Source organism: Sus scrofa, chromosome 17 (genome assembly GCF_054392235.1).
Source record: "Sus scrofa isolate SSC_HxYL_T2T_F1_AM1 chromosome 17, Sscrofa_HxYL_maternal_Yorkshire_Landrace_v2.0, whole genome shotgun sequence".
Classification (NCBI taxonomy): domain Eukaryota; kingdom Metazoa; phylum Chordata; class Mammalia; order Artiodactyla; family Suidae; genus Sus; species Sus scrofa.
Genome location: NC_139399.1, coordinates 21,698,017 through 21,714,653, shown reverse-complemented (window position 1 = coordinate 21,714,653; position 16,637 = coordinate 21,698,017). Strand labels below are relative to the sequence as shown.

At 44.6% G+C, this 16,637-nt stretch overlaps 1 protein-coding gene and 1 non-coding gene across 7 annotated transcripts in view; both read left to right on the top strand.

Annotated features, from left to right (window-relative positions):
• GPCPD1 (glycerophosphocholine phosphodiesterase 1) overlaps positions 1-16,637 on the top strand; it is a 162,784-nt gene that overhangs the window by 51,575 nt on the left and 94,572 nt on the right. The gene's annotated exons all lie outside the window — the stretch shown is intronic.
• On the top strand, positions 14-117 carry LOC146395168 (U6 spliceosomal RNA). The gene has a single exon (XR_014832984.1). It is a non-coding gene; the product is annotated as a U6 spliceosomal RNA (small nuclear RNA).

The window sequence follows — 16,637 nt, the reverse complement described above, 5'->3', positions numbered from 1 at the left end:
AAACTCAAGCTGTGTGTTTGCTTTGGCAGCACAGATACTAAAATTGGAACAGTGCAGAGATTAGCATGGCCCCTGCACAAGGGTGACACACAAATTCATGAATCGTTCCATAGTGTTAGAAACAAGCTCACAAATTTCAAAACCAATCCTATGGTTGCCATAGAGGAAATTGTGGTGTGGAGGGGGGAATTAGGAGCATGGGAATAACATACACACACTACTGTATAAAATTGATGGTTAATAAGAACCTACTATGTAGCACAAGAAGTCTACTCAATTGTTTGTAAGAACCTGGAAGTTCCCATTGTGGCTCAGTGATAACAAACCCGACTAGTATCCATGAGGATGTGGGTCTGATCTCTCATCTTGCTCAATTAAGTATCCAGCATGGCCATGAGCTGTGGCATAGGTGCAGATGTGGCTCAGATCTGGCATGGCTGTGGCTGTGGTGTAGGTTGGCAGTTGTAGCTCTGATTTGACCCCTAGCCTGGGAACCTCCATATGACGGGGGTGCAGCCCTAAAAAGACAAAAAGAAAAAATTTTGTAATAACCTATATGTGAAAAAAGAATGGATATATGTATATGTACAACTGATTTACTTTTCTGTACACTGGAAACTAATACAACATTGTAAGTCAACTATACTCCAATAAAATTTAAATAAATAAATGAAATCAAGCTGTCGGCCAGACTGCATTCCTTTCTGGAGACTTTAGGGGAGAAACTGTCCCTTTGCTCCCTCAGATTTTTGGCAGAATTCAGTCCCTTGTGGTTGTGGGATTGAGGTCCTTCGTTTCTGTGCTGTCTGTTAGTAAGGGCTCTTCCTACATTCTTTGGCTCATGGACCCTTCCTCTACATTCAAAGCCAGCAATGATGGGCCAAGTCCTTTTTACACTTCAAAGCTCTCCTGTCTCTTCTTCCATAGCATCTCTCTGACCAATTCTTCTGCCTACTTCCACTTTTAAGAGCCTGTTTGACTACTTTGGACATACCCAGGTGATTCGGGGTAATCTTCTTATCCAAAGGCCCGTAAACTTAATTCCATCTACAAAGTCCCTTCTACCATGTAACATACACAGGCCTAATGCCAGGGATTAGGGCATAGACATCTTTGGAGGAGGGGCATTATTCTACTTATCACAGTGACCCCAGATGACAGCATGAGAAGAATCACCTGGTTGAGGCCAACTCAAAGGCTGACTTACAGAATCATCCGTAAGTGAAATCTGTACTTAGTTAATGGAGCAATAATGAACACCATACACAATCATATCAGATCACAAGCAGCTAGAAGTAAAAGCCTTTGGATCATGTACTCAAAATTCCACAGGGGTCCCTCAAGCCTTGAAAATTCTTTTTTTTTTTTTTTTTTTCTGTCTTTTTGCCTTTTTTCTGGGGCTGCTCCCGCGGCATGTGAAGTTTCCAAGGCTAGGGGTCTAATCGGAGCTGTAGCCACTGGCTACGCCAGAGCCACAGAAACAAGGGATCCGAGCCAAGTCTGCGGCCTACACCACAGCTCACGGCAACACCAGATCCTTAACCCACTGAGCAAGACCAGGGATCGAACCCACAACCTCATGGTTCCTAGTCAGATTCGTTAACCACTGAACCACGAAGGGAACTCCAAGCCTTGAAAATTCTGAGTCAAAGTTCTCAGGGCTTAGAGCCCTGGCCCAATCTTCTTACTGCTAAAACCAGTAGAAGTGGGTGATAAACACTGGGAATCCAGTGAGTTTTCAAAGTACCTTTTCAGTAAAATGTAGCAGGTGGCCCCAAGCAATCATTAAATGCCTGCCTATGCTCCATACTTTCCTGGTTATCTCTCTCCTAGCTGCAGGTTGAAAATAACCTTTGGTGCCAGGTGGTCCTTCCAGAACTGCTACTTGTCCTGCAAAGGACTGGCCACATTTCACCACATTACTCATCATCATTTGAGAAAAAAGCTTCATTGTGAAAAGGTGAAATCCACAAGATGAAAGTGAGGAAGACAGAGGCATGATCTTCAGTCGCTCATCAGACCAAGGAGTGGTCTCTAGAGCTGAGACACCTGCTGGCCACAGTGTGGGCCCATTGCAGTGAAAGGACAGCACACAGGCTCTGGCGCTCATTGAACTGGGACATTTGGCCAGGGGAGGAGAATGCCATAGCCCTCATACTGCAAGGTCCCCAGCTGCCCCAACTGCAAGGCACTTGGCATTCCCAGGCGACTTCCTTCAACAGCTGACATCTCAGAGCCAGACCACTTGGCACCAGTCTGTGCCACAGGAGGGAGGGAAGTTTTTTCACTGGACTAAAACCCACAGCATGTCCACCAGCCCCTGGTCCTGCCATACTTTTCTGGAGATAATGAAAGGGGATGGGGGAGAGTTCTCCAGTGGTCTAGTCTAGTGGTTGGGCTTCAGCACTTTCACCTCTGTGACCCAGGTTCAATCCCTGGTCTGGGAACTGAGATCCTGTATGTCAAGCCACTACACCCTGTGCCCCCCAACTTCCCCCAAACCAAAAAAAGATGTGGAACAGCCTACTTCTGTGTTTCCTTGTTTTTCCTTTCCCTAATGAAGTTGCTTCCTTAACTCACTGGTTTCTGCCACCAATTCTGATTCATGGTTAGGAAGGTGGGGGGGGGGGTTATGCCACCAATAAGAAATTCTCCAGACGCCAGCTGGGTGTCCTACCATTCAGCTCAATTCTGACAGCTCAGGCCTACAGGACTGCCTTCCCGCCACAATATCAGACACCAACAGCAAGCCCAAGTTATTACCTGCACTTCTGACTGACTGGGCATAAATCAGAGGTTTCCAGGATCTCCTCCTCAGATTTGATGGATTTACCAGACTGGCTCACAGAACACAGAAAAAGATTTTACTTACTAGATTACTGGTTTAGGAGTTCCTTTCATGGCTCAGTGGTTAACGATCCTGACTAGGATCCATGAGAATGTGGGTTCAATCCTTGGCCTCACTCAGTGGGTTAAGGATCTGGCATTGCTGTGAGCTGTGGTTATAGGGTGCAGACGTGGCTCGGAACTGTGTTGCTGTGGCTGTGGTGTAGACCAGCAACTGTAGCTCCAATTTGACCCCTAGCCTGGGAACTTTCATATGCCAAGATGTGGCCCTAAAAAAGGTTGTTGGTTTATTATAAAAGGATATAACTCGGGAACAGCCAGATGGAAGAGACGTAGAGGGCAGACTAGGGGAAAAGGGCACCAAGTTCCAGGCCCTTCCTGAAAGAGCCACATTCCCCAATTTCCATGTGTTCACCAACCTGGAAGCTCTTCAAACCCTGTTCTTTTGGTGGTTTGGGGTGGCAGATTTATTTTTTTTTATTTTTAATTTTTTGGCCATGACTGAGGCATGTGGAAGTTCCTGGACTAGGGATTGAACCCACATCACAGCAGTGTCCCAAGCCGCTGCAGTGACAATAACAGATCCTTAACCCACAGGGCCACCAGGGAACTCCAACATTAAATTTTTTGAATGAAAATTTAAGAACTATTGTTATGGCCTCTAGGAAGTCGATGAGTTTCAAAGACCACAAGCTGGAACATATGCATGAATAAATACTAACTAACATGTTAGCTGATACCATCTTAAACTTATTTATATCATTTTCAGAGGCATTAGTATTGTTATATATGGAGTTATTTCTGTGTATATTTAGAATAGAGATTTATTAAAATTTCATATAATACACACTCACTGGAATGGTTAAGATTACAAATGCTGACAATACCAATTGTTGACAAGGATGTGGGCCAGTGGAAACTTTCATACATTGCTGGTAGGATTGCAAAATGGTAAACCACTTTAGAGAATAGTTGGACGGGTTTTTTTTTTTTATAGTTAAACAAAACCTTACAATAGGGAAATATATACCTGCCTAATGGTCCACAATGCCACTCTTAGATGTCTACTCATAAGAAATGAAGACATGATCACACAGAAAGCTGTATGGAAATATTCATAGCAGTATTATGCACAAGAGCTAAAAATTGGAAACCAGGAGTTCCCATCATGGCACAGTGGTTGGCGAATCCGACTAGGAACCATAAGGTTGAGGGTTCAATCCCTGGCCTTGCTCAGGGGGTTAAGGATCTGGTGTTGCTGTGAGCTGTGGTGTAGGTTGCAGACGCAGCTCGGATCCAGCGTTGCTGTGGCTCTGGCGTAGGCTGGTGGGTACAGCTCCGATTCGACCCCTAGCCTGGGAACCTTCATATGTCGCGGGAGCAGCCCAAGAAATGGCAAAAAGACAAAAAAAAAAAAAAAAAAAAAGGAAACCATCTAAATCTTGACCACCTAGTAAATGGAGAGTGTGGTATATCCTAGAAAGAAAGTCAGTCAGTAGTTGACTGAGGTCTGGGATCAGAGAAGGGAACATGTCACGGTGCTTTAGAGTGGTGGAAAGGTTCTATACCCTGATTGTGATGTCAGTTAAGCTCTTTGTTGAAGGATAGAGTGAGATCACACATCAATGAAGACTGGATTTGGGATGGATGATGTTAGATCTCTTGAAACCTGATAGGAAGTCTTTACAGATCTGCAGACTTAGGGACCCTGAATGGGCTGGCTGCAGGTATGCCAAGAGTTTGGGATGCTGGCTGCTACTCAGGAGTTTTGGCAAAGAGCCCTCACCCAAGTGAGGGGAGGAGCTGGTGCAGGGGGCAGTGGAACTCCACTTCTTTCAGATCAAATAGCAAGATGACTGGACGGAGCAAATCCTGGTGATGGTATGATCCTAATAAAGTGGGGAAGAAACTTTTCACCAGATTCAGGGACTGGCTTTCTTGATGGCTAAATCCAATGGAGGTAGAGCCAGATTTAGTTTTTGGGTTTTTGCTGTTGTTGTTGTTCTTTTAGCCATGCCCGTGGCATGTGGATGTTCCAGGCCAGGGATCCAACTGCATCCCAACAGTGACCTGAGCCACAGCAGTGACATTCCTGGATCCTTAACCCACTGAGCCACCAGGGAAGCCTCTCACCCTGTTTTCTGAAAAGATTCACTTACTTGGGCATAAGGACTTTGCAAAAAACATACTTCAATAGTCTGTTGTGTAGGAAATTGAAAGTCAACTTAAGCATCGTGTCCAAATTTGCGAAATTTGTTCAAAACAATTTCCATTTGCCAGGCAGTTTGTTTTGAACAGTCATACTGTCCATGAATGGCAGCCAGCAGAAGATAACATTGTACTATCAATATAAATAAAGGCTATCTTCTTATAAACACATGCCCTAAATACCACATGCAGCTCACCAACGTTGGGAGTTACCAATTGTATGTTGATGTAATGATTGAGAATGTTCAAGTAGGAAAAATACAATAGACCTAGGATGTAAGGAAAGAGTTTTCAGCGTAAACTGGAGAGATGACTGATTATGTTAACATCAGATTATTATACATATTTATTCTGCAGTAGAACCATCTCCTTGCACGTTATCTGGCTCCATCCCAGTCGAGAAAAGCACTTGCTTTTCATATAAATATGAAACTGAGATTATAAGGGAAGTATAATATTGATGGTCTTTAATGACTGATCAAGATCAGTGGGTGAAGAGCTGTTGAAATCTCTAAGCTTGTCCCAGCCCAGGATTACCGGATGGAGAGGAGCCTGGAAAAAATGTCTTAGTCTGCTTGGGCGGCCATCACAAAATGCCATAGACTTAGTGGCTGAAACCACAGAAATTTATTTATTTTTTTCAGAGTTCTAGAGTCTAGAAGCCTGAGATTGGGGCCAGTCTTAGTGAGGAATCTCTGCTAGCTTACATGTTGGCTTCCTTCTTGCTGTGTCCTCATACGGCCTTTCTTCAGCATTTGCATGTGGAGAAAGAGAGTGCCCTTTCTCTCTTCCACTTTTTTTTTTTTTTTTTTGTCTTTTTGCCATTTCTTGGGCCGCTCCCATGGCATACGGAGGTTCCCAGGCTAGGGGTCGAATCGGAGCTGTAGCCGACGGCCTACGCCACAGTCACAGCAACGCGGGATCTGAGCCGAGTCTGCGACCTACACCACAGCTCATGGCAACGCTGGATCCTTAACCTACTGAGAAAGGCCAGGGATCAAACCTGCAACCTCATGGTTCCCAGTCTGATTCGTTAACCACTGAGCCATGACAGGAACTCTGTCTCTTCCACATTTTATAAGGACATCAATTCTTTATTTTTGGCTTTTTAGGGCCGAACCCACATCATATGAAAATTCCTGGGCTGGGGTCAAGTTGGAGCTGTGGCTGCCAGCCTACACCACAGCCACATCAACGTCAGATCCAAGCCACATCTTCGACCTGCACCACAGTTGATGGCAATGCTGGATCCTTAACCCACTGAATGAGGCCAGGGATCAAACCCACATCCTCATGGACATAAAGTCAGATTCTTAACTTTCTGAGCTGCAATGGATACTCCTGACAGTTTATTTGTATGAATCAAGATCCAAAGATCCAGAGTTCCCATCATGGCGCAGTGGAAATGAATCCCACCAGGAACCATGAGGTTGTAGGTTCAATCCCTTGCCTCCCTCAGTGGGTTAAGGATCTAATATTGCCATGAGCTGTGGTGTAGGTTGCAGACGAGACTCAGATCTTGCATTGGTGTAGGCCGGCAGCTGTAGCTCTGATTGGACCCCTAGTCTGGGAACCTCCATATGCCATGGCTGCAGCCCTAAAAGCCAAAAAAAGGAAAGAAAAAAAGATCCAAAGATCTACTTTGCAAAATAATACTTTAATCATTCCACTGACTTTATATATGTAATATTTATATTATGTATAATACACAATGCTTTTATATATATATATAATATTTATCCACTGCCACATTTATCCCTTACCACATTTGTTGTTGTTGTTGTTGTTGTTGTTGTTGTTGTTTTGTCTTTTTGCCTTTTCTAGAGCCGTTCCCGCGGCATATGGAGGTTCCCAGGCTAGGGGTTGAATCAGAGGTGTAGACGCCGGCCTACACCAGAGCCACAGCAACGCAGGATCCGAGCTGCGTCTGTGACCTACACCACAGCTCACAGCAACGTCGGATCCTTAACCCACTGAGCAAGACCAGAGATCGAACCCAAAACCTCATGGTTCCTAGTCAGATTCGTTAACCACTGCACCATGAAGGGAACTCCCTTTACCACACTGTTGAACCACAAAGTGTTAGCTGTCCCTGCACATACCTGCAGGGCACCCACTGGGATGCAAACTTTCAGTTCACACTCATGTCTACAGAGCTAAACCCTAACCACAGACTACTACTGAAATTGTCCTCTCAAAGCTAACTCACCCAGTCCACATACATCTCTGACATGTCATTTTCAGCACAATCTGACCTAATTGTAGGGTTCTACCAAGAGCTAGAAAACTGACAATATGTTTTAAAGGAAAAGAAGAGAAAGGACATGTGATGCTCCAGTTGGCAGCTCCAGCCTCTGCCAGCACAGCCTTTGACGACCTTGCAGGAAGTTTATAATAAGCCAGATGAAATACTTGTGCAATGCACCCCATGAGACATACTGTACCAAAAGCTGAAGCTAAGTTTAGGTGGATTCCAAGATCTTTCCCCTCCTGAAATCCTCTGAAAATAGCTTCTCTGTTACTTAGGAAATCTGTCTTGCTCCTGAACACAAATATGCTTTGATTTGATTCCAACAGAAAAAGGCATTACTGACTGAAAGAAAAAATCAGAGCTCTTAGCAAAGGACATAGATGGGTTAGGAACTATATGATCTATTTAGTATTTACTTTCTTTGTTTTTTAGAATGTACGTGGTGCTCCCCCTGCCCCCATTTCTATGCTGAGGGGGCTTGTCCAATAAAATGTGGCGAGTGTAGGAGGAGGGAGATAACAGGACATGTACCAAGCTCTGCTTTGTAACACAGAATATGTTGGAGAGAAAAAAGCTGAAAAACAGAGAAAATAGGGCAGGATTTATATTTCCATGTTGGCAGTTGATCACACTCAGTCTTATTCAGTGAAGCTGCTTCGGTGGCTGTTGCCGTGGTAACCAGACATGATTAAGTAGTTTATTGGATGTAGCTTTTATGAACCCACGTTCTAAAGCTAGGTCAGGGTTTCACCCTCCCTTTAGGTGTTCTAAAGCTGCCAGGGTTTTTTTTTTCCAACAGTTGTGTTTTTAATTTCACTGTCATGAACACAAAAACATCTGGGGAAAAAATGGCTAAATTCATAAACCTAATATTTGTAGGATTTGGGTTATTTTGTCAGTAATAAAATAATTTAGTATATTTGCTGTAAGGCGGCTGTTACCATAAATTTTATATGCATGTTTGCACACTGAGTTCTGCATCACAATGTAAAAGAGATCATCTTGAAACCACACAACTTTGAAGCATATGGAGGTTCCCAGTTTGGGGTTGAACCAGCCTACACCCCAGCCACAGCAATGCCACATCTGAGCCGTGTCTGTGACCTACACCACAGCGCATGGCAGTGCTGGATCCTTAACCCACTGAGTGAGGCCAGTGATCGAACCCGCAACCTCATGGTTCCTAGTTGGATTCGTTTCCGCTGCACCTTAATAGGAACTCCCACATTGTCTTTTAATTAAAATCACAAACCTGGTCTCAGGACTTACTGAAGTTTGGGTCCTTTATGTCTCAGAACAAAAGGAAGGAGTTCCCGTCATGGCTCAGTGGTTAACGAATCCGACTAGGAACCGTGAGGTTGTGGATTCAATCCTTGGCCTTGCTCAGTGCGTTAAGGATCCCATGTTGTCATGAGTTGTGGTGTAGGTCGAAGACTCAACTCGGCTCAGATCTGGTGTTGCTGTGGCTCTGGCTTAGGCTGGCAGCAACAGCTCCGATTAGACCCCTAGCCTGGGAACCTCCATGTGCCACGGGAGTGGCCCTAGAAAAGACAAAAAGACGAAAAAGTCAGGGAGTTCCCGTCGTGGCGCAGTGGTTAACGAATCCGACTAGGAACCATGAGGTTGCGGGTTCAGTCCCTGCCCTTGCTCAGTGGTTGCAGACGCGGCTCGGATCCCGCATTGCTGTGGCTCTGGCATAGGCCCATGGCTACAGCTCCGATTGGACCCCTAGCCTGGGAACCTCCATATGCCGAGGGAGTGGCCCAAAGAAATAGCAAAAAGACAAAAAAAAAAAAAAAAGGAATTCAGCGATAGGCAAAGTGATGGGTAAGAAGTAGATATGCTGAGAGAGAAACATGTCCCTTAGATAGAATGCAGCCCATATCGAAAGATAAGAAAGCAGCCCCAGAATATTGGGTGGTTAGTTTGGGTTTTTTTGGTTTGTTTTTGTCTTTTTGCCATTTCTTGGGCATATGGAGGTTCCCAGGCTAGGGGTCCAATCGGAGCTGTAGCCACCGGCCTACACTACAGCCACAGCAACACAGGATCCGAGCCACATCTGCAACCTACACCACAGCTCATGGCAACCCTGGATCCCTAACCCACTGAGCAAGGCCAGGGATGGACCCTTTAACCTCATGGTTCCTAGTCAGATTCGCTAACCACTGAGCCACGACAGGAACTCCAATAGGCAAGGTAATTTCATAGGCTAACAAGTGGGAGGATTACTCCAATTATTTCAGCGAAGGGGAGGGGATTTCCAGGAACTGGGGCACCACCTACTTTTGGGGCCTTTTTCAGTCAGCCTTGTAATTGCAATGGCTCCTGTGGGTATGTCATTTAGAGGCTAATACAATGAGCATATATTGGGGCTCAAGGTCCACTGGAAGTCACATCTTCTGCCATCTTGGGCCTAATCTAACCAGTTTTTGTTGTATCCTCAATGGCTATGTCATTCTTTGAAAGGTTATACCCTGCCCCCTTCCTTCTTGTTTCAACTCCACTTTTCGAGATCACCACGACCATCCCTGATTTGCAGTATTTCTCTTTCCTAACTGTGCTGCTTTGGAAAAACATTCATTACTGTAGTGACATTGCAGTTACCTTTTCAAGTTCTTCTCGTTCCTCATTTGTTCAAACCGGATGGTTCTCTAGTGAGAGTTTGGCCAGACATCTCGTCTCCCTAACCACCTAATGAGGCTTAGCAACACTGCTTTCCTCCCCTTATTCAACCCTCTTAGTTACTCACATGACACGCATGGATGGGCAGCTGACACTCAGATACCGTGTATCTGGGATTCTTTCCAGAAATGATCTAGTTGAAACCGAGCAGGACCCTGTGGGGCTCTCCTGGGAACAAAAGGCTTTCTGGATTCCCCATTTCTTTGCAGGATAAAGGCTTCGGCCCTCCTGGACTTCTGTGAGTTCCAAAGGGCCGATTCAAAATGCTACTAATCAGGGAAATAGAGACTGCAGAAACCAAGGAGGAACAATCCAGAAACTATAATGCAGGAATTAAAGTGGATCCTGGTTCCTCTTCAAATAACATACATAACAGTATCTTTAGGTTCTTCTGCAGGAACTCAGGACCCCACTCAGGTGGAAGATGATAACTTCAGGCTGAGCACAAGATTTCCTGGAGCACTGCCCTCTTACCTCATCACCAGCCAATCAGAGGAGAGCCACACACCCTGAAGCCCTCACCCCCAATATTGCCTACCAAAACTTCTGGAGTTCCTCTTGTGCCTGAATGGATTAAGTACCTGGGTAATACCCATGAGGATACAGGTTCAATCCCTGGCCTTACTCAGTCAGTTAAGGATCTGGAATTGCTGCAAGCTGCAGTGTAGGTCACAGATGTGGCTCAGATCTTGCATAGCTGTGGCTGTGGCATAGGCTGGTTCAACCCCTAGCCTGAGAACTTCCATGTGCCACAGGGTGTGGCCCTAAAAAAATTTAATTAATTAAAAAATAACAATTTCTGGAGTTCCAGTCATGGCTCAGCAGAAACAAGTCTGACTGGCATCCATGAGGACACAAGTTCAATCCCTGGTCTAGCTCAAAGGTTAAGGATCTGGCATTGCCAGGAGCTGTGGTGTAGGTTGCAGACACAGCTCAGATCTGGAGTTGCTGTGGCTGTGGTGTAGGCTGGCAGCTACAGCTCTGATACAATCCCTAGCATGGGAACCTCTGTACACCATGGGTGCAGCCTTAAAAAGACAAAAACAGGAGTTCCTATCGTGGCACAGTGGTTAATGAATCTGACTAGAAACCATGAAGTTGTGGATTCAATCCGTAGTCTCGCTCAGTGGGTTAAGGATCCAGCGTTGCCGTGAGCTGTGGTATTCATTGCAAATGTGGTAGGAGTGGTGCTAGAAAAGGCAAAAAAGACCAAAAAAAAAAAAAAAAAAAGGGCACACAAACCTGCCTTTAGTAAATATACCTGATGAAAGTGTAACCAAAGAAAATTGTGTGCCTAATGCCCAATGAGGCAAAACAAACCCAAGCATCAAGAGTCTGGAGTAAAGAATGGTTTATTGCAGGGACATGCAAGCCGAATGGGTGCTCATGCTCAAAACTCCTGAACTCCCCAATGGTTTTGGGGGAAAAGAAATGTGCACGTGAACATTTCTCAGAATCTGCTTCCCAGGATAAAAATCTGTAACGACTCTGAATTTCCTTTAAGTTTCCTCCCCTATTTTTACAGTGCAGTTTGGGGTTGATTTATTTTATATTCAGCCTCAGGTTTAAAGCATTTGGATGCTGTAAAGTTTGGTTGTGGTGATTGTTGTACATCTGTAGATTTAATAAAATCATTAATTAAAAAAAAAAAAGCATTTGGAAAAGCCCCAGGCCACATGATTTCTGGACTAGGGCGATGAAAAAATGAGAAGAGGTTTGATGGAGACTTCTAAACATGAAGCTTTCCTAATTTTCTCTCCTTTCTTTCTTTCTTTCTTTCTTTCTTTCTTTCTTTCTTTCTCTCCTTCTTTTTTTTGTCTTATTTTGTCATTTTAGGGCCGCACCTGCAGCACATGGAGGTTCCCAGGCTAGGGGTCCAATTGGAGTGGTTGCTGCCCACCTACACCAGAGTCACAGCAACGCCAGATCCGAGCCACGTCTGGGACCTACACCACAGCTTGCAGCAATGTCGGATACTTAACCCACCGAGCAAGGCCAGGGATCAAACCCAGATCCTCAGGGATACTATGTCAGGTTCTTAATCCTCTGAGCCACAGTGGGAACTCTCAAATTTTCAATTTGTAAGCAGTGTCATTTTTATAAACTGAAATCTCAGAGTTCCCTTGTGGCACAGTGGGTTATGGATCCAGCCTGATCACTGTAGTGGTCCAGGTTGCTGCCGTGGTGCAAGTTCTATCCCTGGCTCAGGAACTTCCACAGATCACAGGTGAGGCAAAACAAACAAAACTGAAATCTCATGTGGAAACCATATATATATATACACACACATATATATACACACACACACATATATATACACAGACATATATACACACACACACACATATATATACACGTACACATAATAATAATCCAAAAGCTGTATGGGACACTTGCTATATGCCAGGTACCATGCTTAGCACTTTACTTTTAGGTTACATGTGCATGCTTATGCAATATATGAATTCACTAAAACTTCCCAACAACCCTGTGAGGTCCACTCTGTTATCATCTCTTGTACTTTTTGCAAAACCTCTCCAATCAATGCATTCACAGTAGTACAGAGGATGGTGGAATTTGATGACTGTGACTCTTTATTTTCTCTTGAATAGTGGATACTTTGACTGCAGCTTAGGGTCACAAGACTTATTCTTTTTAAGTAGAAAATAGGATATATGTAGCACAAATAGTCTAAAGTGATAAGCACACACACACACACATTCATTCAAAGCTTTCACTGTGTAGTTAGAGCAGTTGTTGAGAAAGGCAGCAGCTCTTTCATATTCCAAATGGTCCCAAGAAAATAATTTGAAAAGGAAAGAGTAGGGGGAGGCAGATTAAGGAAAGGAATGTGTACGACTTTATATAGAAATGCGAAATTTTCTACTACTCAGAGAGTGATAACTCTGCTAATCACAAGGTGTATTTAGGAAAATGTTTTACTTCCTCCTTTGGGGTTTTGTCTGCACAATTAATGTCTGTCTGTCTGTCGCTGGGTGATGGTATATTTGTGTTTGTGTGTGCATGAGCTTTCAGTTCCCAGATGGGCAACAGGGAAATGAAGCATTTTATCTGCAGCTACACTGGTGGGGAGATTGGACTTCAGGGTTAGGACTTCAGAAAACCAAAATCTCAAAAAAAAAAAAAAAAAAGAGGAGTTCCCGTTGTGACACAGCGGAAACAAATCTGACCTAGGAACCATGAGGTTTTGGGTTCGGTGCCTGGCCTTGCTCAGTGGGTTAAGGATCCGGCGTTGCCATGAGCTGTGGTGTAGGTCACAGACGCGGCTCAGATCTGATGTTGTGGTTGTGGCTGTGACTGGCAGCTGTAGCTCCTATTCGACCCCTTGCCTGGGAACCTCCATATACCGCAGGTGCGGCCCTAAAAAGCAAAGGAAAATACACACACACCCACACCCACCCACACATACACACACACATGCAAAACCCTCCAAGAACTGATCTGACACTCATGGCCCCAGGATGTTGACCCAGACCAAATAAATCTGCCTCAGGACCATGTACCACTCAGGGAAGAACACTGACAATGGCCCTGAACTAAGACCTATGGGCAGTGCCTGGGGCTTTGAACAAGCAGAAGAGCTATGCCTGGCAGCGAAAGAGAATGTTTTACAAAGAGTGGAAGATCAGGAGTTAAGACTCTGACTGCCACAGTTTAGGTCACTGTGGAAGGGGCAGTTTCGATCCCTGGGCCCAGCGCAGTGGCTTAAAGGATCTGGCATAGGTCCCAGCTTCGATTCAGGTTCAATCTCCAACCCAGGAACTTCCATATGCTGCAGGTGTGGCCATAAAAATCACAAAACAAAATCAACAAAAGAGTGGAAGTTGAGTTGTGGGCAGATTTAAGAACTGGAGGTGTTCCCATCCAGGCTCATTTGTAACAAACCCAACTAATATCCATGATTTGGTTCCATACCAGGCCTCACTCCGTGGGTTAAAGATCTGGCATTGCCATGAGCTGAGGTGTAGGTCGAAGATGTGGCTCCCCATGACACATAAGAACTAGGGTACGCCAACAAGCAACCCTGGTGAAGAATTCAACTTTTTGGAAAGTTTTCCCTTGAACTAGAGAAAAAGTCTTACATATTCTCATTTTGAACGGCTTCCTTCCTATGTTTCATAGATGGTCCATGTTTTCCTCAACAATGTAGCGAAATCAGATACATTTACTTAACTTGAAAGTTGTGGTGATACAGGGGTACTAGATGCTGGGGGAGACTGCAAAATCCTGTGGTGATCAAAAGCAGAGAAAAGAGGAACAGGCCCCCTGGACTTAGGGGGCTGCTGGAACCCATGATGTGGACATCAGGAACCTATGGAACGTCCTAAAACAAAAGGGGTTGCCCTTAAGCATCCAAAACACTGACCCTGAGTTATAGTGGTGTTGGTTAAGCTTTTTTATTTTTATTTTTTTTAGCAGCGAGTGATCAAAAGTCCATTCCAAACATATCTCTATAGAATTGAAAATATTTGTTCAGTATTTCCTGTGGTAGAAATAGGAAATCATGTTAGCAGTTAGTCATAGAAATTGTGGGAACTGTGTATTTCTTTTACTCATTTATTTTTGCTTTTTTAGGGCCACATCCGCAGCATATGGACATTCCCTGGCTAGGGGTCTCGAATTGGGGCAATAGCTGCTGGCTTATGCCACAGCCACAGCAACACGGAATCTGAATCGCATTTGTGAGCTACACTGCAGCTCAGAGCAATGCCAGATCTTTAACCCACTGAGCAAGGCCAGGGATCAAACTCGCATCCTCATGGATAATAGATTCGTTTCTGCTTCACCACAATAGGAACTCCTATTTTTTCTTTATTTTTTTCTGCACCCATGGAATGTGGAATTTCCTGAGCCAGGGATCGAACCCATGCCACAGTTGCACCCTGCACCACAGCTGTGGCAATGCCAGATATTTTAACCCACTGAGCTAGGCTGGGGATCAAACCTGTACCTCTGCAGTGACCCAAGCCTCTGCAGTAGGATTTTAAACCCACTGTGCCAGAAGGGGAATGCCTGTGTATTTTACTTATTATTTTTATTTTTTATATTTTCAATGACTTATTTTTTCCATTACAGTTGGTTTACAGTGTTCTATCAATTTTCTACTATATAGCAAAGTGACTTAGTCAAACATGCATATACATATTCTTTTTTTTTTTTTTTTGTCTTTTTGCCTTTTCTAGGGCTGCTCCCATGGCATATGGAAGTTCCCAGGCTAGGGGTCTAATCAGAGCTGTAGCTGCCAGCCTACGCCACAACCACAGCAACTCGGGATCCGAGCCTCGTCTGCAACCTACACCACAGCTCACGGCAATGCCAGATCCTTAACCCACTGAGCGAGGCCAGGGATGGAACCCGAAACCTCATGGTTCCTAGTCGGATTCGTTAACCACTGCGCCATGATGGGAACTCCCTGTATTTCTTAAAGAAAGAAATACACTAACCATGGGCCCAGCATCACTGTCTGGTAGGGTTCTTTATGCAAGTACCCCAACTACAGAAAAATCCAAGTATATTTTTTGGTAGCTGCTACTGTGTGGTTGGACAATTAGGTAGCAAGAGAGGACAGTAATGTGGGATAGGAAGCCAAGGACTCCAATTCAGCCCACCACCATCCAGCAGGATGCCCTCAGGTGTGTCTCCTTGGCCTCTTGGAGCATCAAATTTCTCTTTAAAATAAGAGGCTTGCAAATTTTATCATTATTATTATTATGCTCCACCTGTGGCATGCGGAAATTCCCAAGCCAGGGATTGAACCTGAGTCACATCCGTGACAACGCTAGATCCTTAACACGCTGAGCCACCGGTGAAATCCCTCAAATTCCATCATTAGAAATTCATTCTTTTGGCCTAAAATGTTTGTTCCTGCTAAAACACACATACCCCTAAGAGTGTTGTCAGAAACCACAATTGGTTTTTGTTTGTGTTTTGTCTTTTGTCCTTTTAGGGCCACACCCGCAGCCAGGTTCCCAGGCTGGGGGTCTAATCGGAGCTGCAGCTGCAGGCCTATGCCACAGCCACAGCAACACCAGATCTGAGCCACACTGGTGCCACAGCCTGTGGCAACATCAGATCCTTAACACACTGCCCCACAGTGGGATCTCCTAATGATCATTTTCTAATTAAGTCATTTACTGAGAATGTAAGAAAGTTCTATTCTGTTTTATCAACTCCAAAATAAGACTGATCAATGATTTAAAAAATAAACAAACAAACAAAAAAACCGAGAGCATCATAGGAGGCAACCACTCAGGTCCCTTCCAGCTCTGAAATCTTTTGGTTGCGCGGCAGGCCTTACTTCCTGAAAGTGGAGGTGTTTGAAGGAGGTCATGCCCAGAGGACCCAATTAAAGGAAGCTCAGAGTTGGCCAATTTGGCTGACTCATCGAGAACAGAAGGGCTTCATCTGCTTGTTGAGCAATAAAAGGAGAGCTATGTCTTAGAGTTAGTGGCATCTCATAATTTCTTCCAGAAGTTCAGAAGACACTGTGAATTAGAGATGGAACTGATGTAGTTTTCTACATTCGAGTTAAGCTGGGTGGAGTTCCAGTCGTGGCACAGCAGAAAGGAATAGTCTAGGAACCATGAGGTTGTAGGTTCGATCCCTGGGCTTGTTCAGTGGTTTAAGG